Genomic DNA, 25,855 nt, shown 5'->3' with positions numbered 1-25,855 from the left:
CCGGCAGGGAGCTTGGGCAACCCTTATGGGCTTCACTGGAGGGTGCCCGCTTGTCCCCCGTGGCCACACCACAGCTTCCTGAACCCCACCTGGGAACTTCAGTTCCTTGCCAGCACCCACGCTGCTGGCACAACTGGCCTGCGGGGATAAAACAGAAACGGGGGCGGATGCACGCACGCCCCACGGGGTTCCCTGGCCTTGCTGTCCACGCAACGCCTTGTGGAGAGGGAAGACAGCTGACTCGTAGCCTGAAGAGCAGCAAGCCCTCGAGCAGGACAGTAACGAGGAGTTTCTGTTTCCAGAGGGACCTGTGGGCTCCGGCCCATGGCTTCTCAGCACGGCGTGTCGCGCGTCGTGGGTGGCACAGATGCCCAGCCAGGGGCCTGGCCCTGGATCGTCAGCATCCAGGATCCCTGGAAAACAGGCACGGGGCATACATGCGGAGGGTCCCTCATCAGCCCACAGTGGGTCCTCACAGCAGCCCACTGCTTCATTGAGGCCAGGTAAGGGGAGGACCAGGGAACGCGGATATCCCCACAACACTAGCAGGTGCCCTGTCCGCAGCACCGCGTGCTACTGCCATCCCGTCTCCTTGCAGTCCGCCCAGTGCCTGGGTACTGCAGAGCCCAGCTGAGAGACTGCTCAGGAGAAGGCTGGGCTTGTGCCACTGCTTCCTAGCAGCCTCCAGCTCAACATTCCTTGTGCCTAAGGCGTGCCAGGGCACTCGCCCCCTCCCTAGCGCTGCTTGCCTCTCTCCCTTGCGGAGCAGAAGGCAGGGAACTGCTGGGCTGCTGCAGCACATGGCTCCGCTCCCTCTGACCCCTCTCTCCCTCTGCCTTCCAGGCACATCACCATGTGGCGCGTGGTGGTCGGGGCCACCCAGTTGACTCAGCTGGGCCCTGAGGCCCAAGTGCGCCATATCAAGCGGCTACTGGTTCACGAGCACTACAGTAACATCACGCAGAGGAACGACATCGCCCTGCTGGAACTGGACCAGCCTGTGCAGTGCAGCTACTCCATCCAGCTTGCCTGTGTGCCCGACGCCTCGCTGAGAGTGTCAGAGCTGACAACCTGCTACGCCAGCGGCTGGGGTTCCACGACTGCAAGATGTGAGTTCCCAAAAAGTACTCGTGTCCTGAGCGCAAGCTTGGCACGCAGGGGAGACGGGTTGGGCTTCCTGAGAGCAGAGGCGAAAGCCAGAGTCAGGCTGCGGGGACGCATGCCTCTAGAGAGATGGGCCTGAGCCATTCCCCAAAGGGAGGCACACGGGGACCACCGGTACAGTGCCTTCAAGGTGCAAAGCCAAGCCCTAGGGAAGGGCTTCACCCACACAGGGGAGGAGAAATGGCAACGAGCTGCCTGGTGTTAATTCCTCTCTGTGCTCGCAGCTGGAGGATCAACTGATGTCCTGCAGGAGGCCAAGGTCCGCCTCATTGATGTCAACCTCTGTAACAGCAGCGGGTGGTACAGAGGGGCCATCCACACCCACAACCTGTGTGCTGGCTACGCGCAGGGTGGCATCGACACCTGCCAGGTAGGAGCGTGCTACGAGTCAAGCCCCAGCAGCACAGGCAGCCCTCTCACAACCGTCCCACGCAGACCCCAGCGCGTGCTTTGCCTGGCAAGTCACCCTCCCACCGCTGGGTCCCCACCGCTGCTGGGGCTCACCTCCCCTTCCCCACCTGCAGCTCCTTGCCCAGTGCCCCCCTTGCCCCAGAGGCCTGCGACTCTGCCCACAAAGCCCATCCAGTGCTCTTGGCAGCACGCACCTCCACATCCCAAGCCTGGAGCATGTGCGTTCCACACGTGAAGAAGGATCGCTGTGCAGAGAGGAGAGAGAGCCCTACCTTACAGGCCCACCACCCCCTCCCACACAAGCTCCTGTAGGCCCCGGCACCTGAGCGGGGCCTTTCTGTGCCGCAGAGCACAGCTCTGGCAGGTGCTGTGAGAGAGAAGGAGCCAGCCGTAGTGCTGACGGAGGCCACCCAACAAGACCTTTGTCCTCTCTCCTCCACTGCAGGGCGACAGCGGTGGTCCTCTCGTCTGCAAAGATAACAATGCAGACTACTTCTGGCTCGTTGGAGTCACCAGCTGGGGGAAAGGCTGCGCGAGAGCAAGACGGCCCGGAGTCTACACCTCCACGCAGCACTTTTACGACTGGATCCTGGCACAGATGGGACTGCGCCCAGCAGTATCGGCTACTCCAACGCCACAGCCAGGCTTCACCTCAAGCCCCTTTCAGAGGCCAAGACCGAGACCAACGCAATCGGGCACGTTTACACCCTGCCCATTTCCAGTCCAGAGGCTGGTGCAATTCTTTACTCGGGTGCAGGAGCTCCTGCAGTTCCTAAGGGGGACAAAGGCCTGAGCAGCAGGATGGACAGGATCCAGCGCAGCCGGCAGCGTACCACCGCCATTTCCTTGGCAGTGCTGAAGGGCTGAAGCTGACTCAGTTCTTCCAATAAAATTGCCAATTTTCACAGCTAACCGTGCTTCAGTCCGATTCAGTCTCCTGGGCAAGGCAAGGACTTCCACGCCCGGCGCCTGCAAAACGAGGCCGCAGGCAGTCAAGTAGGGCACAAAGGGAAAGAGCCACTCAAAAGGGCTGAAACCGTGCCTGGTCAGAGAGGAGGGTTCTCAGAGCCAGCGTGAGATGAGAAGACTGGCACACTGTGGCTAGAACGAGGATAGGGAAAAAATGATGGGACATGCAGACGACTTTGGGGGTGTGCATTAAGGCACACAAGCTGCCGACTAGGGCCTGGCGTAAGCCTTAGCTCACTGAACGGCCTGTGCGAAACACCTGAGCGTGACAAGAGAAATTGCTGACCGTAGCGAACAGACTGAGCAGCTGACAGGAGTTACAGTGCCATGAGGAAGAGCCAGATTTCACGGGTAGTTGAGGGGGATTGATGGGAGAGGTGGCCCCACTTCACAGATAACTGAAGGGAGAGTTGGGCTCATTTTGGGGAGAGGAATCTGGCAGAGCCAGCAGTACCCAGGAAACCCCATCAGTAATGCCGTGGAAGTCCAAGGTGACCTAGCTAAGAGCACCTGCAACACTAAATCCGTTCACAGATGTAGCAAACCTGGGAGCAAGGGGGGAAAAAGAAGCAAGGGGCTAGGTCCCTTGTTTGGGAGGAGACAAGGGCAGAGAAAGAGGCGTTGAGGAAGATGAGGGGGATGTATAAGCACGGAAAATGGAGGGAAGGGGGTGGGGGTGGGGAATCAAGGAGCTAGGCGCACATAAGCCAACTTGTTTGCTTCTTTGACTCAGCCCAGCGCCTAATCCCCACAGTCCGCCCTACCTTCTTTCTGAGAGCGCTCCCAAATCCTTTTCTGTGTGGCCTCACTCTGTACCCAGTGGGGGGGTGGGGGGTGGGTCCAGGGGCCTGGCTGCTAGCAATGGCAGAAGGGAACTCTGGTCACAGGGACCCAGCGGTTGGAGACACCAAGTGTCTAGGGCCAGCTACTGGTGGGAGCACTGGCTGCGCGGGCAAGTTGCTCTTGAGCTTGAAGCTGGACTAGTTCACGAGCAAGAGGAGATACAGAGCTGGAAAGACCCAAGGTCTGTGCCAACCACTGGGTAAGTAGTTTGACATCCAGCCACGGATTTTAGTGGAACTTACTTCCCTTGCTAATATTTAAGGCACTGGGAGAAGGCTGGGCTTGTGCCACCGCTTCCTAGCAGCCTCCTGTGGAATTTGGATAATGAGGTGGGATTCCTGTGCAAAAAGAGCTGTTAAGACTGCCCTTGCTATCTCTTGTGCGACCCGGGGGAGTGGAGACTCACCCAGCTAACACAGGATGCAGATAAGGAGGGGGTCCTGTGGAGGCAGGACAGCCCTGCTTATGGTCAGCAAAGACAGTAAAACAACAGGAATGTGAGAGGTCCTTTGTTTCTTTGAAAAGGTTTCGTGTCCGATAACTGACCTTTGCCTCATTACCGATTAAATGCATATTACAACTCACAGCCTGCATATGCTAATGAAGATTATAGAGGTCATGCTAAACATATATGACTATAGCACTCGTCTCTCCACCCAAATCATGCTACACGTCACATATGGGGGGGGGGGAACCTCGTAGTTATGGGGATAAAAGGCAGAGAAAATGATTGTTAAGGTGGGAGAGAAGAACCTCAATACCTGACGGACCAGTCGAGGGGCTGTGTTCTCTTCCTCCACCCCAGGCAGGGACGCCTCTCTGGGTAAGCGCTGCGCCTCTCACCTCTGGGTGACAGTTATCCCCGGGTTCTTGTATTACTATCAAGTCTGCTAGCAATATTACCCTTAATTAGTAGCACTGTTGTAGTTGGTGAATTTATCAACGGCAATCTCGAATCTGTTTCTGTCGCTTTCAATAAAATAACTAATTTCAATTTTTGTGCATCTGCTCAGTGCAAGTCCTCTTGCTGGGGCTCTGATAAATGGGTCAGTGAAAGTCCTGGGACTCTGACAGACAAATTTCGAAACTGCATTCCTTTAACGCGACACCATAAGTCTCAATCTCCCTTTACTTAGGTTCCACCACTTAGACAGAAGGTGGTGGCATTTGTCACTTTTCTAACTGGGCCTTGTCACACATTCTCCAATTTATCCCATCTTCTTACAACCTGGTGTCGCATTAAAGGGCAAGGCGATTTGGAAGAAAATAAACCCCCGTGCGTTCCAGCTTGTCCTCAGGTATCAGAGGGGCTGGGGGCAGCTAGGCTTAGATTCTGAGTGATGCCCTACTCTCTGTGTTACAAATCCGGTCGCGTTCAATGTGTTGAACTCTCACGATTACGCATACACTCATAACACCATACACTTTCAGTCTAGTCGCGTTCCATGAACTAGCACGGCCACACTTAAGGGATTTGGTGGCATTCAGTGAGAACTGTCACGGCTAGATTAACGAATAGTGCAGTTTATTGAAGCAATAGATACACAAGTTCTTTTGGGCTGCCGGTGATAAAATTACTGCCTGCAAAGCATGTGCAAATACCAAGAATATGAGCACTATAGCCTGGCGACAAACGCGTTAAGTTATAAAGCAACTCTATAGAGACTTCTAAGTTGCCCGGGGAAGCACTCGGTGTAACCAAGTGTTCGAACCTTACCCAAAGGCGTCCCTGTGGGGGGGAAGAGAGGCTCTGATCCCAGGTGTCAGAGGCGGTCTGCGATGGTATCTTCCCTGGCATCCCTCCTCTCTTAAGCCATTTTTATATTATCTGTCCTCACAGGTGGAGCTTGAGTGACTCTAGTCATACATACTTCTCTTGCAATTGGTGTAAAAGTTTCTCGTTCTGCTTTTAAAGGTATAGACTGAGAAAAATCCAGAGCGCAAGCTCAGCGAGGGGTGGTCGCACCTGGGAGGTGGGTAGCTTTGGGATGGAGGTGTGGTGTTTTGGTATTATAATGAGATTATAATGAGCAAAGTTCACCCAAAGATAGTATTTTGACAAAAAATGACAGACTGTTGGCTCGGGGTGGTAAATATGCAGCTCAGGGTAGGAAATATGCAGCTTGTCAGTTCCATAGTACCTTCCAGTTCCCGTCTTATCCCAGAGCCTGGCGGCGGTGTCTCCACTCCACTCCACCCTCCGTGCAGTTTCTCTTAGAGTCAGCACACCAAACTCCCCTGGTGTTGCCAACATCCAAGGTTGCCTAGGGAGCTTCTGTGGGATGGATTCCTTGCACATTCGCCACACTCACCCTGAAGATTTCTTCAGTGCTGTACCTTCAATATAAATTTAATTTCTAAGTTACCTCCAGCAATTATTCCACATAATCCACCCCGTGACTATAGTCACTCAAGCTTCACAATATTTAGAAGGAAGTGGGAATGTCACATGTGTTCTTGTGGTGAGGATTATCAAGTATGTATGCATCTTGTGGGGATACTAGGTGAGCTAAGCGTTTCATCAGAATCCAGAGTTTAACATAGAGAATGAGCATCACAATAAAGCACAATATAGTGAGTATTAATAAAACAACAACAGGGTGAAGTATTTTGTGGAGGATTCCTGTGGCAGTTGGCGACCATCCAAAGAGAGTTTCCCACCATTCATGTTCTCCGTCTCTTTTAACTCTTTCCAACACTCGGTGCATCTCCTCTGCATCGTGATGGACAGTAATTAGAGTCTTTAGTCCATTTTCTTGAACCTGCTTCAACAGCTGCTTCAGATCCTCACGTTGTTGGAGTTTCTTCACTAATGTAAGATTCATTCTGATAGGAGCAGACAGTAGATCTTGAAATAAGGCATAGCTGGATTGGAGCAATTGATGAGTTGTGACAGGAGCTGAATAATTGAAGTCACATCCTCTGATGTTAGGAAAGTCACAAACACAAAGGTTAGAGCGATCGCTTGTCTCTATAGTCGTGTCATCTGCAAGTATAGAATTGCAAAGGGTTCTCATACAAACACATCCATTTCCAACATAGATACGGATAGTTTCCAGGGTTTCACCAGGATGTATCTCAAAATGACAAATGTTTGGTTCTGTGTCGAGACAAATGTCTTGGGCTTTGATGGTATTACTTTCACAAACGAACCCTTGTTGTGCTCGCACAGTACATGCATCATCATCAACAGTTTGCCATTTACTTCCATTCTGCTGGGCCCATACTCTGTGCTCTATAGGATAGAGTATAGGTCCATGTTGATGCAGTCCCAGTGCAACGACTGGGTCTATGGTATATACCGAAGCATTGTACATGGATCAAACAAAAGCCGTGGCTTTACTGTCAGTGGGGTCATAAGTGAAATTAACCAAGTACCGCCAGGTTTGGAATTTCTTTTCGAATTCAATTGCATCATCCCAAATTATCTTCTGAATTTCAGTAGGTAAGGTGCCGTCCTCACCTTCCTGTATAATTGCAGCTGCCATTGATGGCATCCACAGCTGTGCTTGGATACAACTAGGGGCCAGAGAAACATTATTTTGGGCCACATCAAGTGCATCTGTAATTCACTGGTGGTCCTTCTCATTTACCTCTCCCCACTGAGGCAATATATCCGATAAGAGCCATTGGTTAGTTCCCAGAGCTGAAAGAGAAGATCGTAAAGGGTGTTTCCATTTATTTAGATCACTGGTTACTGTGGCCGGTTTACTGGCAAGTACCTCAGCATCTATGCTGTTTAGGACTCCCAGTCCTGTTCCCAAGACACCAGTCACATCTCTCTTTGGTCGTTTTGGAGAGATGAGAGTCCATCCACATAACCATGCTGACCATCCTGCATGAGATGTACTCGGGAATGGTGAACAGGTAGGTTTAATTGCAGGGATATTAGTCTGCATTGCTAATTCCACACGTTTGAGGGAATATGACAGATTAAGCAACGCTTGTTGTTGACCGGTATTTTTAATTATGTAAGGACCGGTGTTGAAGATGTAAGGAGTTAGACTAACAGGAGGCCAAGTTGGTACATTTTCAGAGGTTTCTGGGGACAGCAGTTTCTTATCCTTTGCAAGTGGCACAGATGTTGCTGCATCAATCATAAATTCAAATAATAATTCTGTGCCTCTGTAGCCCCAAATACAGTATACAATTATAGGTTTGGTGAAGGTGAAATTATACCAGCAACCTGAATTTGGTTCGGTTATTTTGTAACACTCAGTATTAAGAGTTTTCCGGTCTGGAAGAGTCAGCATAAATGTTTTTAATTTTAATTCATTAATTAATTAATTTAGTTTTAGTTTTAATTTAAGTCATTAATTGTGTTTTAAGATTATCTTCAGTGGTCCTTTAATTCATCTGTTCATGCGCAGTTCATTCAGGATCCCTGTGAACACAGGAAAACAAAAGCGTGCTCGGTCATATTCGACCGGCAGGGTTAAAAGAGGGCGAGATCCACCAGGTGTTAATCTGGTGTACCTTTCCTGATTTGTTATATGCCGTGCTGTCAGGTGGAACAGGAATCTCTGCTAGGACCTTAGCCAAAGCGTTGTGAGCAGTAGCGGGGGGAATGTCTGGAACAGTTAAAGGTGCAGTATCAGCATTTAACTGCTGATAATCTGCTGTAAAACGCCACTGCCCGCTTGGTTTCTTTACTGGCCACACCAGTGAATTGTAAGAGGAATGAGTCCTTTCAATGATGCCTCTTTTCTCCAATTCCGTCACCACCCCGTCAATCCCTGTAAGGGCTGTTGCTGGCAACGAATATTGCCGAACATTGGTGATTTTAGAGGGGGGTAAGGGTATAGATATTTCTGACAGGCTCGATTTTATTGTGCCTGATTCCTTATCAGGTTTGAACCTCCCATTGGATTTAGGGGTTTGGGTGTGTACTTGGCGAACTTGCCGAGCATCATCTGGGGGCTTTCCGCTGGACAAACTGAGCCAGTCCATTCGGCGTCTGTACCTATCTATTTCTTGTACACATTTGCTCAGGGTGGGTATGGGGGTGTGCCAACCTTGACTATGACTGTGATCAGCATCTGTGCGAGCAGCTTGTAAGCCATCTTGAGAATTTGCTACACACATCTTGAGACAATCAGGGAGACCGTGAAGAAGAGGGGTTAATCGTGCCGGCTTGATAGGCACTAGCAATTGCAATTGGTGTAAAAGTTTCTCGTTCTGCTTTTGAAGATATAGACTGAGAAAAATCCAGAGCACAAGCTCAGCGAGGGGTGGTCGCATCTGGGAGGTGGGTAGCTTTGGGATGGAGGTGTGGTGTTTTGGTATTATAATGAGATTATAATGAGCAAAGTTCACCCAAAGATAGTATTTTGTCAAAAAGTGATAGATTGTTAGCTCAATAGGCGGCTTAGAGTAGGAAATATGCGGCTTGTCAGTTCCATAGTACCTTCCAGTTCCCGTCTTATCCCAGAGCCTGGCGGCGGTGCCTCCACTCCACTCCACCCTCCGTGCAGTTTCTCTTAGAGTCAGCACACCAAACTCCCCTGGTGTTGCCAACATCCAAGGTTGCCTAGGGAGCTTCTGTGGGATGGATTCCTTGCACATTCGCCACACTCACCCTGAAGATTTCTTCAGTGCTGTACCTTCAATATAAATTTAATTTCTAAGTTACCTCCAGCAATTATTCCACAAGTGGCAGTGATGTTTTACAGGAATAATATATGGAAGTGGTAAGAAAATCTAACTACTTCAAAAGAGGGGATTGATACCAAAGATTTAAACAATTTAGCTGTAAGACAAACCCTTTTGGATAAACCTTATCAGAAAGGGAAGTTACCAAACCTTAAACTGTGATCATCTATGCCCTAACTACATTGCTGAATTGATATAATGATAACACCAGAACACAGACTGAACTCATGTCTCAACTACTGTAAAGGTCCTGGATCTACTATGCCTGAGTTAACCAACTCCTCTGTCAGAGTTTGACAACAACAAGAAGAGAACCATTTCAACAGGACTCTTAAGGCTGTGTTATTGTGTAATCGGGTTAAAATTGAAATATTATCTATTTCTGTTTCTTTTCCAGGTTGTAAGAAGATGGGATAGATTTGAGAATGTGTGAAAAGGCCTAATTAGAAAAGTGACAAATGCCACCACCTGCTGTCTAAGTTGTGGAACCTAAGTAAAGGGAGATTGAGGCTTATGGGAATTAAAAAGTATATCCAGAAGTCTCAAAGGGGGGAAATGTTAGAGAACATCTTGAAACACAAGGTCAAAAACAAGTGAAAAAGAATGGAAAGAATGGAAAGAAGATACTTCCTAACGAATACACCTGGTATTTAGACATATTATCCTTATCCTAGTAGGTTCTATTTTCCTATAGACACAAGTGTTCTTATGAAGACATTCTTGTGGATTTGCCTCTGATGTTAATTGTGGTAGCTACCTGGGTTTCGTGGTTTGTTTTTTTTTTTTTTTTTTTTTTAGAAGGGGCTTGAATCTAAAAGAGCATAACTACATAGGAGTCGAGGGGCCCCCTGGTTTTAGTGGTCTGCACTGCACAGTGGATCCATAGTTGTATTTAGACCAGCAGTTGTTTGTAGTATTGAAAGAGAATATGAAGTCAAAACAGTTGATGCCAAACATTTTAGGTCTCAACCAAGGGGTTAGTAAGGTGTCTGGTCCGGATCAATAGGATGCTTTCCTGTTACTTTTACGGCTCTTGCTGGAGGTAGAGATTTGTGGCTCCACTGTCTCAGTGCCCCATGTGCTTTATGATCCTTTCACAATCCCCCTGAGGAACCTGACTTCCAGTTATTGCACTCAAGTTTCATGTTGCTGAGTTCTTAGTCCCTACGCTTTCTATCTTTCCCTATCGTTGGGACGCTTAGTGCTGGTGTCCTTTGGCTTGCTAGTTCTTAGCAGGTCCCACGTACCGTGTCAGAGATTCTGCATGCTATGCTTGATCAAACAATGTAAGTCAAGACAATACAAAATTTGTACATATACTGCAAATAATTAATATAGTCCTGCAGCAGAAATAAGTTAGGCAAATCAAGATATTTTTTTTTTAAAAGGGTTACCGATTCTGCTGATTGCTGAACACAGATCTTGAGACTTCTCAATGGAAGCCTGATATCAGAAAGCACTATGAACAATGTTGGAGTTGGGAGGGAGAAACTGTGAGTCAGCCAGGATCTCCAGTGCAAAGAAAAAGGCACTAGAAAATCTTTGGTCTGTAAGTCGGGGAAGAAGAAATTAGAGAATATGCCACTTCAATCCTGCATCTTGTTATGAAGTTTGTAAAACAGGAAGGGGAAGAAGGCACTTGCTGAGTGACCTGTAGCATCTGGCCAGAAATTAAACATCCCCGGGGGTTTGCTAAAATCGCCTCTCGGTAACTTCACCAAGCTCTTTCAAACTCTTCTAAAATATTTTGCCCTGTATCTCTCTCTCAGGTTTTCCATATGCTTTGTGCCCTACAAAATAACTATCCTGTAGTGCTGTCTCTGCCGTTCGGTATTTTTGCAGAAGGCGCTCGCTAGTCGGGCGCTGCCCGTAGCTACGGCGTGCCGGCGAGACCGGCGAGAGCGGGTTGTTTGTAACAGCCCGACACACTCGGACAGGCTTGGGCAGCTGCGCGCAGCTGAAGGGTGCTGCTTGTCTTCTCTCACTACCAAACCTGATTATTTGAAGTTCACGGGAGAAAGTTGTAAGTGTTTAACGACAAAAGCAGGGGTGAAATACCGTTGGGTTGTGTCTTGCAAACAAGTTGAGACAAAAAGTGTTGATGTGTAGTCCAAACCGGAGTTTCTCTTCTGATGGAGAGAGCTGCTGCAAATCTCTGGATTTTAAGTCTTTAGCATTTCCCCTCCTTCTCACACCTGGTTTTGAGATTCTCTTTTATCTTTACTTGTATCCCTTTGGCCTAGTCTTCCCATGCCCTGGATTGTTCCCTTTTCACCCCTCCTGCCTTTGCTCTTACAGTGTTCAGGGTGGAAAAACACTTACTTTAAAAAAAGTGTGAAATGTATTTCTCCGTCTGGAATAGCTGTAATCGTAATTTAATCCAATTACGTTGGCTAAACATATTAGCTGGACGTTTTTGTTAACAGCCGACCTTTTTAAAATCTGTGTCCTTGGATGGTGGAGCCGATGCCTCGGGGAGCGGAGCAGAGGTGTTGTGCGCCGTGAGAAGCTGCCACCCATGGGCTGCCCGGAGCCCGGTGCCTGCGCTGGTTAGAAGGATGCAGTTAGTTCAGTTTTGCTCTGTCACAGAGGAATTAGTGCCTTGCCCCTTCGCACAAAATAAAGAGAAGAGTGGCTTGAGCACTCTGTACATGCTATTACACCGAGGGCTTGTACACGTTTCATGTGCTTTAACTTGCCTTTTAATAAGTTTGAGGTTTGCAAACGGAGTCCAGTACAAAGATGTTAGCGAGCTATCCATAAATAACGCATATAAATTAATTTATTTAGAGCCTTCTCTTGGTCACAGACCCTAAGTAAAACACACAAGCTAAATCCACAATATGGAAATATCTGTCTACAACTCCATGGCGGAATGTATTATTTTATCTTGGCTCACTGAGGAGCTGAATATGATCCAACCCTTTGGGGCAAGTCTAAAGAGCAAGCAAATAAAATACTCTGAATTATTCTACCTAATTGAATAAACAACATTCTTGGGAAACAGTTATTTGGCTAAACTTCATTAGACATAAAACTTCTTTTTCTTCTTTTTCCTGTGTCTTCCCAGGTAATGTCCTTGCTATTGTTAGGATAGGTTTAGTTTCAGTAACCCGAGTAGCACGGCAGGGTATAGAATTGTTTCCAAAGATAGTAGATTGTGGTTCTGTCTAGGAACAAAATTCATATTGGTGGTGGTTTTGGTTGCAGTTTGTGTGTTGCACAGTTTAACAGTGTCATCCATGATTTTTATTATTCAAGGTGTACACAGCTTTCCATTGAGCTGAATGCAACATTTAGCTGATTTTCAGGCATCATCTTTCTGATACTACTTTTGCTCTGCCTTGCTTTTATGTAGGCAGCTTTAATGCAAACGTGCTAGTTAATATGAAATAAATGTAGTGGTTGTGCTTTCAATGAGGACAAGAATTCTTGACGAGCAGAGGAGAACAGTTGTCCAATGCTGCTCTTGATGTTACGTCTCATATGTTGTTGATGGAAAGCTTACAGTAATGGAAGTTACTCGTCCTCTCAAAGCCATCCTTTCAAGTTACATTTTTCCTTCCCCTTGCACTTATACTACCTGTGCCCAAACTTCAATGGACGTAAGGAGTTTTTCAGAAGAAATGTAGGTTTCCGGGTGCATACCTGTGTGCTTGAGCGTTTGTCTTTGGTTTTCTTAACCGAAACATTCTCAACTCAAGTGGAGGTAGACATTTTTCATATGTATTTGAAAAGGTCCAGACTGGACTGAAGCGGGTCATACAACTGTCACTCAGCTTTTCAAATTAAAAAAAATTGCTAAATTTTCCAAACAAAACCATCAACCTAGCCTCTGAGAGTGAAACATTGAAGCCTGCCTTTGGGTTCCCATAAATACTCAGATTCCCTTGTGATGAATATGGGGTATGAACCTGTACTGATACAGAACTTTGCTGCGAAAAGTTCACTGCTGTCTGCCTTTCCTGTAACCCCAATATTGTGTTTGGTGAAGCGAAATACACTTCTTAACAACCCATCAATTAAAAAAAAATTACTATTTGTTTGGGTTTTTTTTTAACAGGCGAAACGAAGGCTGGAGCTAGGAGAAAGTGGCCACCAGTATCTGGCTGAAGGACTAAAGACTCCAAAGGGGAAAGGAAGAGCTGCGACAAGAAGTCCAGGTAGTCCAACAAGTAAGGGAACTGGTAACACGCTGTATGGCACAGAGTTTTTGATTTTACTAGCTTGAGATCAGTGTGAACCAGCACGACAGGCTGCGTTACCTAGCTAAAGACGCGTGTTTATTACTGTCCTCGCCCGGATGTGTGTGCAACATCCTCGCCCCCGCAGCCAGCAGCACGCAACGGGTTTGCGGCGTGCGTCGATCGGTTGGTGCAGAGCCGCTGAGAGGCCGCAGAGGCTCCTGGCTGCCAGGTCTGTCCCTCCGCCCGCCGGGCAGCCTGCAGCCTCGCCATCCAGGGCCTCCTCTTCACCCAAGGACACGAAGCGGGGGATGCTTAGGAGAGGTAGATGCTGAGGAATCAAGATACTGCGACGGGCTCAAACGCACAGTTATTAGGCAGGGCTAATCGGGCCAGCCGCCTCCTTCGTCGCTGGAGTTACAGCAGCTGATGGGCAGGGCTTATTCCCCCCGGCAGGGATTTGCAAAGAGCGGTAGCTGTGCCCCAGCAGCATTGCACGCTGCCTGCTTTTTGTGAGCTGCCTTCTCTCCCTGCGGTACGACTAGATTATTACTGCCGCTGCTTAGTTGCTGCAAGTCTTCATTTTTGCACGCCTGCGTTGCCTCGGGCAGTAGGTTTCTTGCAACAGGCGCTGGGGGTGTAGCCTTGCCATCTTGTTTGGGGGATTTCAGCAGGAGAGTTAGGCTTGCAGAGGGAGGGGAATGGGGAAAGAGGAGGACTGGGGCAGCAGTGGTAGTGATGGGAGAGCAAGAGGTGTGGAGGGGTACTTGTCCCTCCTCACCAGTCTAAGTCTTGTTTCTGCTGAGGCAGATGGGAAAAGTGAAATTAGCTGAAGAGACGAACTTAATGCGGACAAGTTAAACAAGCACAGTTGTCTTCATTAAACTAAACTTCGTTAAGCTAAATGAAGTCCGTTTTAAATCGAAGTGCGTTCTCGCAGAAGTTCAGTCCCATTCGGTGCATAGGATGCTGCTGCAGTGTTGCTAAGGCCGTAGAGAGAACCCCCTTGCTGCATGACCAGGAGCACATCCCCGTTTAGCTGGGGGTCAAGTAGCCTCTTGCCCTTCTCACTCTGACCCTCTCATTCTTTTCCAAACCCCAAATTAAAACAAACAAACAAAAATCATGCTGGTCTAAATCCAGAATGTCGCCTAATTGATAGGAATTTTCCTCCAGTTCCCCATGCAGACAAGCCCTGAAGCTACCAAAGAATGAGATACAGCAGGTTCTCTTTGCAAAGAGGCAATGAATTGGTTTTCACTGAAAAGCCATCATATCCTTCAAAATGTTTCAGGGTAGCCTAAAGGTTCACTTTCGGGTAGGATTTCAGTTTTGACTGACTTCTGCAATCAAGTGGGGGACCTGAACCTTGAAAACATGAAAATGACCACCAGATCAGCCTAAGATCCATCCTGCGTAATACTTGAAGCAAATGAAAGGTTTGAGATGTACCAGCCCAGCAGACTTCTAATAATGGCTGGCTCATTTCCCTTGACACAAAGTCCTCAAACATTTAGAATTAGAAATTATTCTCATCTCCATATTTAAACTCTTAAAAGCTCATCTATTGCTACATTTGTGCGTGAAAAGAGCGCGTTGTCTAGTAAGATCCAAGCCGTTTGCTGACTTCTAATTTAAAAGAAGTGGATCCCCTTGCCCAGTTTGAGCATTGTTTGGTTATGGGGAAATGATGATTATAAATTGTGTCTTGCGTCAATCTCCTCTAATTCACTTGAGTTTTCTGTACGCCGTGCCGTGGAGTCTGGCGCTGATGGAATCTGTCGTTGTGTTCACCCACTGAAGTACACCCAAGTCCTGCTTAATTGCATGTGAAACACTTGTCTTACAAGAGGGGAAAATCAAACCCTGATGAAAGCTGGCTATCAGCCTGATGGAGGAGAGTCATAGGGGAATTTTTGGTATTGCTGCCAGAATAAATAGATACTAAAAATACTCTTAAGAATTCACATAGTGAAAACCTAAGTAGAATATTGCATATATGTATCCATCAGACTAATGGAAAGATTTGCATTTAAAAAAATGTATGTATTTGCTCATGTACCTGTGACTTTTGGAAAAGTGCAGCTTGAAATGCAAATAAATACCCAGTGGTAAGTTGTGTCTTAATGCAGAGGTTTGAGAGATTTCTGTAGTAAAAATGAAAGAAATATCTGTAATATGTATCCTTTCATTTCTGGATGCTGCTTTCGGAACCAAAATGAGAAAACTGATTTATCTGTTTTGGTTTTTTTTTTCTCTTTTCTTGCCAAGCTCCAAAATCTCCTTCAGAAAAGACTTGGTATGATACATCACTTGCCCTTCTAACAAAGAAGTTCATTCAGTTGCTGAGCCAATCTCCTGATGGGGTCTTAGATTTGAACAGAGCGGCAGAGGTCCTCAAGGTGCAAAAAAGGAGGATTTACGACATCACCAATGGACTGGAAGGCATCCATCTCATTAAGAAAAAATCCAAAACCAACATACAATGGATGTGAGTATTCATTATCCTTTTCCTTTCCTGCTGGCTGATTTCACTGTCACAGAGCAGCAGTATTTTTCTTCTCCCACCTTCCATTCTAACACTTTGCCCCAAGCAATGATCCAAAACGCCTTCTATCAGGATAAAGCTTTCTTTTTCTGTTAGACAGGTTTTCAGTGTATAAACAGCATTTGTCAGGGAAACTAGAAAGCAGCATTTTGTCTGAATACTGCATTAAGTCATTTGCTTTTGCAAGCGGCGTAAGTTCTAGGTACACATCTCTACCTACTGCCATCCTCAGTCTTTTTCAGGGTGTGGTTAGAGGAGAGGTGAGTTAGAAGCAAGATTTTGGAAGAGCTTAGAAATATTTGGCTTTTCCCTCTTGGTGGTAGTTCCAAAATGTGTTGGCATGATAAAAAGATGCTTTTTCTGGGAAGCGTAGTTGATGTTGACTCACTATGGGCAGGTTTAGGGAGAAGGAGATGAGGACTTGATCTGCACTGTAAAAGGCTGCCTCTTCCCTTTGCCATAGCACAGGGTCAAGTTTTACAAATGCTGAAAGGGCGTCTTCCCCCTCTGTATCCGTAGGGGCTGCCGTCTGTCGGAGGACGGTGGCATGCTGGCCCAGTGTCAAGGCCTCACGAAGGAGGTGACCGAACTGACTCAGGAAGAGAAGAAACTGGATGAGCTGATCCAAAGCTGCACCCTGGACCTCAAGCTGCTAACAGAGGACTCGGGGAATCAGAGATATCCTTTTTTTCGAAACCTCAGCGGTGGTCAGTCTTGCTGTGCTCTGTAACACAAAGAGAATTCCACTAAGTAATATGATATGAAACATCAGAAATTTCCAGAAGTTGGATAATGGGTTTTAATGTAGTTCTATATAAAAGTTACTTAAGCCACTTGCACCTGTAATGCTTCTGGAATGTCAAAAAAAAAAAAAAAAATGGAGAAAAAGGTGGTGTATGAAGGAGCCCATTAACATCCATGGTCACATAGAGCAGAACCAAGAATTTAGCTGATTAATGAGTGACAACATCCAAAACCTGTGCTCTTTCGATTCTTTTGAGCCCAGAGCAAACCCCATTTTTATGTGTGCAGAAATTATAAAGGCATGCAGACAAAGTCTTTGCTAAGGTAACGAAGACTTGTGTGTGTGTGTACTCCTTACTTAATATTTTTTTTTATTTTTACATTAAACTGCTGCGTATATAAATTCCAGACACAGAGAGGAAAATAAAGTTGGGAGTCAGTTTAGTCTGAAACTTGCAACAAATTTTTAGATTCCTCTGGTTAGAGAAGCTATAGTGGAATATCATAGATAAAGGTTTTATGAGCTCTCAAAATGTCTATTTCAGACTTAATTATTTAATGGAATAGCAATGCTCAACTGCATAAGGTTCATAAGGTTTCTGGTCTTTTGGCTGCTAATACCCCTTGTAAGTAACCAGTTCTCATTTTCACTAGATTTCCCACCTGCTGGCAACAGAAGAGAGCATTTTATTAAATGCTGAAAATGCTGAAAACTTTTATTACTTTTAATGGTCAGTAGTTTTTAAAGAGCATCTAATAAGGTGGACTTATTCTCTGTTTTGAAGGATAGGAAATAACTACAGGAGCATCAGTAAAAAGTAATGTGAACAATGTAAATACTGTCTTTTGGTTGTGCTTGCATCTCAAAATGCGTATGAAAGCAAGACCACTGAGTGGCATAGGGAGTAGGGTCAGCACTGCCTTCATCCACAAGAGATTTAGAGCAAAGCAAAACCGAGCATTATACTTCTCTGTTTTTCTAGCGCTGTTTGCGGTGGTAGAGATCCCTGCCCTGCAGTTGATGGCTCCCTTGGGGATGGGCGAGGAGGGATCAGCATTAGCAGCGTCTTGGCCTCGTGCTTTTGGATGTAGGAGAGCGTATTCCCCAAATCCTTCTGTGGCTCTAAGGTTACTGATAATACTAGTGGTTATTGAGGAAGGAATGTGGATGTGTGACACCTGGGGACGAATCCGAGCGCATCCCAGTATGGTCGTTCACTCGCCTCACTGAGGTCTGATGTGAGGTGACCTGCTGAAGACTCAGGGAGCTGGGAAGCCTCTTCCTTTGCTCCATCTCTGAAGGCGAAGTTTCTGCTTTTGAAAATGGTTTTCTTTTCCCTTGTGATTAGATAGTGCCAAAACAGCGTTTCTGCCCTGACTGTGTGCTTCCTCCTCCTCCTCCTAAATAGAATCAGACAGTAACTGATCGCTACCTTGAATGTTTTGGGATATGCCCAGCTTTGAGCTACAGCAGTGAAGATTGTCGTTCTATTTGAAAACCATGCAACCCTTTCCGTTGTTCATACAGTGGCAGCCACTGTTGCTGTAATTTGTACTCTGCCTTTGCCAACCTTAGTAAACCTTACTAAAGGAGTGGTAGAAGCCTCAATAAAAGCCATTTGCCTGAGAGCTGACCTGTCGTTTAGCCCCCTGACCTGTTGCTTTGCGTTTGGTCCAAGTCAGGTGTGAGAGGCTTGCCAATGTGACACCCATCTACAAGAAGGGCCGGAAGGAGGATCTGGGGAGCTACAGGCCTGTCAGCGTGACCTCGGTGCCGGGGAAGATTATGGAGACGTTCATCCTGAGGGCGCTCACAGGGCACGCGCAGGACAAGCAAGGGATCAGGCCCAGCCAGCACGGGTTCATGAGAGGCAGGTCCTGCTTGGCCAACCTGATCTCCTTCTATGACCAGGTGACCCGCCTCGTGGATGAGGGAAAGGCTGTCGATGTTGTCTACCTGGACTTCAGTAAAGCCTTCGACACTGTCTCCCACAGTATTCTCCTGGAGAAGCAGGCAAGTCATGGCTCAGACAGGTGCACTCTTCGCTGGGTAAAAAACTGGCTGGATGGCCAAGCCCAGAATGTCGTGGTGAATGGAGCGAAATCCAGTTGGTGGCTGGTCACAAGCGGAGTGCCCCAGGGCTCAGTTTTGGGACCGGTCTTGTCTAATATCTTTATCAATGATCTGGACGAGAGGATCGAGTACACCCTCAGCAAGTTTGCAGACGACACCAAGTTGGGTGGGAGTGTTGATCTGCTTGAGGGTAGGAAGGCTCTGCAGAGGGATCTGGACAGGCTGGATGGATAGGCCGAGGCCAATTGTATGAGGTTCAACAAGGCCAAGTGCTGGGTCCTGCACTTGGGTCACAACAACCCCATGCAATGCTACAGGTATCAGAAACAGTGTGGCCAGCAGGAGTAGGGAGGTGATCGTGCCCCTGGACTCGGCGCTCGAATGCTGTGTTCAGTTTTGGGCCCCTCACTACAAGAAGGACATTGAGGTGCTGGAGCGTGTCCAGAGAAGGGTGACGATGCTGGTGAGGGTTCGGGAGCACAAGTCTTGTGAGGAGCGGCTGAGGGAGCTGGGGTTGTTCAGTCTGGAGAAGAGGAGGCTCAGGGGAGACCTTATCGCTCTTTAAAAACTACCTGAAAGGGGGTTGCAGTGAGGTGGGTGTTGGTCTCTTCGCCCAAGTGACTAGTGACAGGACAAGAGGAAATGGCCTCAAGTTGCACCAGGGAAGGTTTAGGCTGGGTATTAGGAAAAATTTCTTTACTTAGAGAGTGGGGAAGCACTGGAACAGGCTGCCCAGGGAGGTGGTGGAGTCACCATCACTGGAGGGGTTCAAGGAACGTGTGGACGTGGCATTGCGGGACATGGTTTAGTAGGCATGGTGGTGTTGGGGTGATGGTTGGACTTGATGATCTTACAGGTCTTTTCCAACCTTAGTGATTCTGTGATTTTGTGATTCTGTGAGATGTATTGGCGTTTTGAGCTTGGGCAGTTTGTCTCACTGTATGGTAACAGCAGACATTTACCAAAATTGTTCACATTTACACCCCCCGAAGGTAGAATAATAAATTAGGCTCTTTATTTCTATGGCATAAATACTGTGCTAGATACCTCACGGATGACGAAACCAAAGACCTGGAAGCGCTTGCCTGTGATCGCGGCCGTTTCACAGTTTGCGACCAAAAGCTCTGTGACACCTCGGTTACGCAGGTCAGTAAGTGAGGCACCACCGTGCCAAAACCCACCAAAACGCTCACGTTGATTTGGACAAATTCATGTTGAACAGCAGAATGTTCAGATTCATTCCGTGCTTATGCAGAAACCAACTTTCTGCACTGTCAAGTTGTTCAAAGTAGTTGTTTAAGTAGTTTTTTGAAATAATTTCATATAATACAAATGAATAAATAAATATCTGAATATATAAATGTTTACCAAAAAAGCCTCAAATGAAAATGGACATTATCATTTTATCGATGACTTCAAAAATATATTGTGTATGCGCATCTGTAAATTCCTTTACATTTTTTCTGTGATTTCCAGTTCTCTGCCATTTCACAGCAAGCGTGTAAAAAAATTTTGCTTCGCACAGTCTGCGAGTAATTGCGGGTTGTTGAGCTTTAGCTTAAGTAGCTTTACGCGTGGAAAGGAGAAGAGAGAGGACTCGGCATGGAGAATCCCTTTTGTCACTCTGTAGTGGCCCCAGCTGTTAGATCAAAGGGAAATTCTCACACCGTTTCACTGCAATTGTGATTCCAGTGTAGAGAACAGAAAACTTTGGGCTGAAAGCAACGTAGCCATGAGAAAATGGACGAATAATTGAAGGAATTATGCCTCTTCTAATAGTCTGAATATATTATCAACTGGGTTGGAAAATTCCTTAACCGTGATTACATTAGCTTATGTGACGTATCAAGATATTTGAAAAATTAGTGGCCTTAAAGACCAAACTGTTATAGTTGTGAAAGCTCCTCCAGAAACAAGACTTGAAGTGCCTGACCCAGTGGAGGTAAGGAGAACCTGGCTTTTCCTGCCAGGTTATAGATCATTTTTCTATAGATGGAGCAAGTGTGTTGAGTCTTACTGTGGTAACTGATGCCCAGGTTGGATTATAATTGGCATACAGTCCTATATTCATCTGTCTTATGAACTTTGGAAGTGTTTTTTTTTAAAAAGGAAGGGGAATCTTAAAAACCGTTTTATACAAAGCGATCATTATTCGTTCCTTTTCCCTCAATTCCAGCGTTCCTTCAGAGGAATCCACACTATTTACAGGTTATTCTCTTTTGCCATACTTTATGAGAAGAGCAGCTCTTCCTTGACAGTTGAAATTTCCTGTTTGCAACCATGTCAAATCTCTCTCTTAAGAAACTCAGCTCTTCTTTTTTTTTTTTTTTTTTTGCTTTGTGTAGTTTTAGTTATAAAATTCATGGCCAACTCAATGCCTTAAGCGTCTTGATGACTCATATTATTGATATCCTAATTTATTGAGACATATGTTTTCATGTAGGATTTTCTTTTCTGAAGTGTTAGTTATTGTAGAAATGTGTGTTTTACTCCTAGAATCCATTCTTGCCCTTCCTTCTTCCATCATCATCTTTGCTTCATTGACACTGATTTTACACATCTGTGTAAAACATTGTACATTCTGCTAGTGCACTTTTTGTTTGCTATCGTGAAGTCTGTAGGGGATGGGGATTTCCTTTCCCATTTAATGAAAAGTACTTCTGTTTCTGAAGCTGTCTGTGTTCATCCCAAGTGGCAAGCGATAGGACAAGAGGAAATGGCCACAACTTGTGCCAGGGGAGGTTTAGATTGGATATTAGGAAAACTTTCTTTCCTGAGAGAGTGGTGAAGCACTGGAACAGGCTGCCCAGGGAGGTGGTGGAGTCACCATCACTGGAGGGGTTCAAGGAACGTGTGGACGTGGCATTGCGGGACATGGTTTAGTGGGCATGGTGGTGTTGGGGTGATGGTTGGACTTGATGATCTTACAGGTCTTTTCCAACCTTAGTGATTCTGTGATCTGTGTCCCTTTTCTGTTGCCCCTTGCTACTCAAGCCACAGCCTCTCTCTCTCTGAGTGCCAGCTTTTGTATATGAGATGTCTGGCTCTCATTCTTTCATCCTCACTCTGTTTCTTTTCCTTACCTCAGGCAGATGTCTAGGGTAGCTCAGCTGCTTCTCCCTTCCCTTAGCTGATGTCACAGTCACAGAAAAAAATGCTTCAGGTGGCTTTTCTTTGAAGATATCCTCAGGAAGTAGCTTTACTTTTCTTCATTCCTCTCATGGTTTATGAACCACATGGTTCAGCTGCTCCTGGGATTTTCTCTCTTGGGGGCAAAAGTGCGCTGCTTTACAATTCCCGGTTGTTATGACAGAGCCGAGTATGTTGTGCAAAGGCGAATAATTTGCACGAGCCACTGCTTTAGAGATTCAAAAATGTACCTGATTTCTTCTCTCAGGGAGCAATGAGACATAGGGCTAAACCCCAGAAAGCCCCGTGCTGCCTTCATACCTCTGTGTTACTCCTGCATCCCTACCGCTGGGCTGGTTCCACCGCACCCAGGACCGGCTGCTGCCGGGCAGGCAGGACCAGACTCCGGATTCCTTGTCGCTTCTTTCCCTAAGATTATTCTCTACTTGCTTAGGCCCATTATGGTTTCCATCCTTTTTTTCCCCTGCCTGTGTCCTTCATTTCCCCTTTGAACCTAGGTGCAGGTTTCGGAAGAATAAATCATTTTGCTGCAGTGAGGAAGGGATGTCTTTTATCAGTATCCATAAATCTATACTGTTATCGTTGCTTGCTTTCCTGTTTCTTTCCTCTAGGCATTACGCTTTGATTCTTTAATTCAGGGAAAACAGGCGGGTAGAGGGAGATGCACACAATCATTAAAACTAGCGCCTAGACCTCCCTTATCCCCTATACCCAACTTCCTCATTTAATTTTCAGCTTCAGGCAGTACAAGTCCTATTTCTTTCTCTCATTTGCAGTTACATCTCAGTGTCTTTTTTTGCACACCTCAGTCACTCAACAGTACCTTCCCCAACTCCTGCTCTTCCCATCTCCTTTTTTCTAACTATCTATAGCGTTGCCCTGAGTACTCTTCACTGTTTTCTGTGCCCTGGGGTATCCCTGTTCGGTTGTTGCTCTCTGTATTTGTAAATGCTGTCTCCTACGCTGTGTAACTGTCAGAACGCAAATAACACGAGGAATTTTTTGTCAAAGGGCACAATAAAATGTGTTTGAAAGAAGTCTGCAAAGAGGTATATCATGCCCGTACTCCTGCTTTTTAAAACTATTAATGTAATACAGCTGGAGCAGGTTTATTTTTAACTGGAGTCGTTTATCATTTTCTTTCATAAGACCACGAGCAACTTTGCAGGTTTTCTGTCTATATATGTCATCTTCTTGTACTGCATCAGTGTGTGAAAGTTAAGAAAAAAATATTTCTTGAGATTAATTCGGAGATGGTGTTATTCAGAAACACCATCAAAATTAGAGCTGCTGCCTTGAGGGGGCAGAAAGACTTACATCAACAAGTTTGGGTGAAGAAAATGGCATCTTTTTTCTTCTTTTGTTATTTGGAAAAACTTTCCTGATAAACAGGGGGACTTACATACACCTACTTGAGATCAGTGGGAATTAGTGCTGAAGGTCTTTGGATGAGCGAGAAGGATGTTTTGGCATTGTTTAAAAGCAGAAACATTTACACAAATACATCCAATAATGTTGTTATGAATAGTAACAAAACCTGTGACTTGCATCCCATAGTCCCATGACATCAGAGCACTCCAGGTTATTATGGTTGTAAGAAAATGTTAGGAGTTCAATCCTTCATACCTCTCTGGTTATGATACAACACATAAAACGGTGGGCTTCTGCGGTGTCTCTCCTACAGACAGGGGGAAAAGCTTTTATGTTCTCTCCAGTCTACAAGAGACATCAGCCAAGCCTTTCACATCTTCAAAAAAATCCATGGGGGATTTCAGGTTCTTTTGATTTGTAAACGATGTATTCCACCACTCGCACCCCAACAAGAATTTACTCGGCGTCATCAATGTTCTGTCGTGTTCATTGGTGTAACACCTTACTGAGGTTTCTTTTGTTAGCAGCGTGCATTGATACGTTTCTCTAGTACTCAAGGACCTATTGAAGTTTACCTGTGCCCAGAGGAAAACGATGCCCTCAGTCCAATGAAAGCCTATAGTCCGGACCACAACGGAAATATTTCCAAAACCATTTCCAAAGGTAAAAATATTTCTTTGTGATACTAACGGCATTCCTTTGTGCTCTCATTCAAGATTTCATTTTAAACTTCAGATATCCAGCTCTGATTTTTTGGCTTTATTTTTCTAGAAAGCGAAAAGCTAAGGTACCCGTTTTCCACTCTGCCTGTCTGGTTGAGAGAGGGGGAAATATGTTTAAACAACTGATGCAGAAGAAAAATAAGTTTCATATTTGCATATCCGATGGAACTATGGGAACTAAGTTTGTGCAATACTGAAGAAACAAACAGTTTTGTTCCTTTTGCGTTTTCAAGACGGGAGCAGCAACGATTCGCCTCAACGCCAGAGGCAGAAATCTCTGTGTAAGGGTACATGCAGCTACGCAGTGTCACTGATGACGTCTGTTGCCCAGACAGTTTGCACTTTGACTATGAGTTGCACCGAAAAATGGGCATCTCCTCTCACTACGCTTGATTTGGTTTTTTTCCCCCAGTAGTTGTTTGAACCTTGTAAAATAATTTTTTAGTAGAAAAGTCAGAGGGGATAGCAACATGCCTATTTTTGAGCAGCCCTTTGTAACATATCAAAAACAAGCTAGAAATTATATGGAGGCCATTTTTTGTTGAAATGATCCTTTATGAAAGGCCCTTTACACAGTGGTTACTTTGTTTGATCAGTGTCTAGTATTTCTAATGAGATTAAACAGGTCTTCTTTATTTTTTTCTCTCCCTCCTCTTCCAGAAGCGGCTTCTGCTAACTCAGGACAAGGTGACTGCTCAGTAAATAGGGCAACAATCTCTCCGTTGGCTTCTCCAGCCAACCTTCTCCAGCAGACCGAGGACCAAATTCCCCCAAACTTTGAAGGACCCTTTGTGAATTTGCTGCCTCCTCTGCTTCAGGAAGATTATTTGCTGAGCCTTGGGGATGAAGAAGGCATCAGTGACCTCTTTGATGCTTACGATTTAGAGAAGCTTCCTTCATTGGTGGATGAATTTCTAACAGCTGATTGTCTTAAACGCTGTCCGTATCTAAATCGTGGTTTTAACGGAATGAACAAACCTGCCATCATTCCGAGTTGTCCCCTACTTACTGTCAAATAGCATTATTAAATAAACTAGGCTCTCGAACAGTGCTGATCTTTTAATTAAGTACTCCCTGAAATACTATAAAGAACAAGGGAAGGCTTTTACAGCAAGGCCTTCTCCTTGCCCCTGAGCTCCAGTGCCTTGTGAGTCAGCAAGCGCAAGCAGGCGACCGTAAATGTTTTGTCTTCACACTCCCCCAGTCTCTGCTTCCCCTGACAAGGGGGCTTACGGAGGAGGGCTCAATGAACTGGTTTAGTCCTAAATAACAATTTTATAATAGTATTTCAGGTCGTGCCTTCTGCAGAGAATGCATGTCTTTTGAGTGTCACAACATGGATTGTCCCTGCAGTGAACGTAAAGATGAAGTAATGCAAAAGCGTGAAATGGGATTCTTCAGCTCCTTGTGGGAATGTTTAAATTGCTGTCATAATGCTCATTTTGAGCTCTGTATATGTCTCATTCTGAGGTCAAATACTTATGTCCTTAAAAGCTTTTAATGAAAAAATACACTGTAAATGTAGTGTATATTGCAGCTATTGAAAAGTATAAAGTTCTGCCACTGCTCGTAGTAATCACAGATTTTTAAAAATGCTTGTGTGTGTGCGTGAAAGTAGATTTTGTTGGTTGTTTCTTTAAACTGGAACGAAGATGCACAGTTCAATTTTACTGCCCCCAGTGTGCATTAGAACTGGTACATAAATTTTTGTGGTACTAAGTGGGGCTTTGTGTTAAGTGCCTACTAGAGATGCACTGTGGGTTTTTCCCTCTATGGAAAACACTTATGCCAAGCTTTGTTTGTTCAATAGACCATATTTATCTCAGTGGGTTAGCTTCCTCTGCTTACAGCTTTTTCTAATTCTCTTCGCCAGCAAAATGGAACTAATTTTTTTCCAAAGTATCTAACTGTAAGTACCACATCAACTGAATTGCATTTATTTTTTGAAGATCTTTGGGAGTATAGTATAGTACCAATATTTATTTTTTGAACGTGAGAGGAATTCTAAGAAGTCTTAAGTAAT

General features: G+C 45.7%; 1 pseudogene; it reads left to right on the top strand.

Annotated features, from left to right (window-relative positions):
- The first annotated feature begins 390 nt into the window (after positions 1 to 390).
- LOC132321709 (transcription factor E2F3-like) lies at positions 391 to 25,170 on the top strand (annotated as a pseudogene).
- Positions 25,171 to 25,855: the final 685 nt, after the last annotated feature.

This window comes from Gavia stellata, unplaced genomic scaffold, assembly GCF_030936135.1.
Source record: "Gavia stellata isolate bGavSte3 unplaced genomic scaffold, bGavSte3.hap2 HAP2_SCAFFOLD_44, whole genome shotgun sequence".
Taxonomy (NCBI): Eukaryota; Metazoa; Chordata; class Aves; order Gaviiformes; family Gaviidae; genus Gavia; species Gavia stellata.
This window is presented reverse-complemented; position numbering and strand designations above follow the sequence as displayed.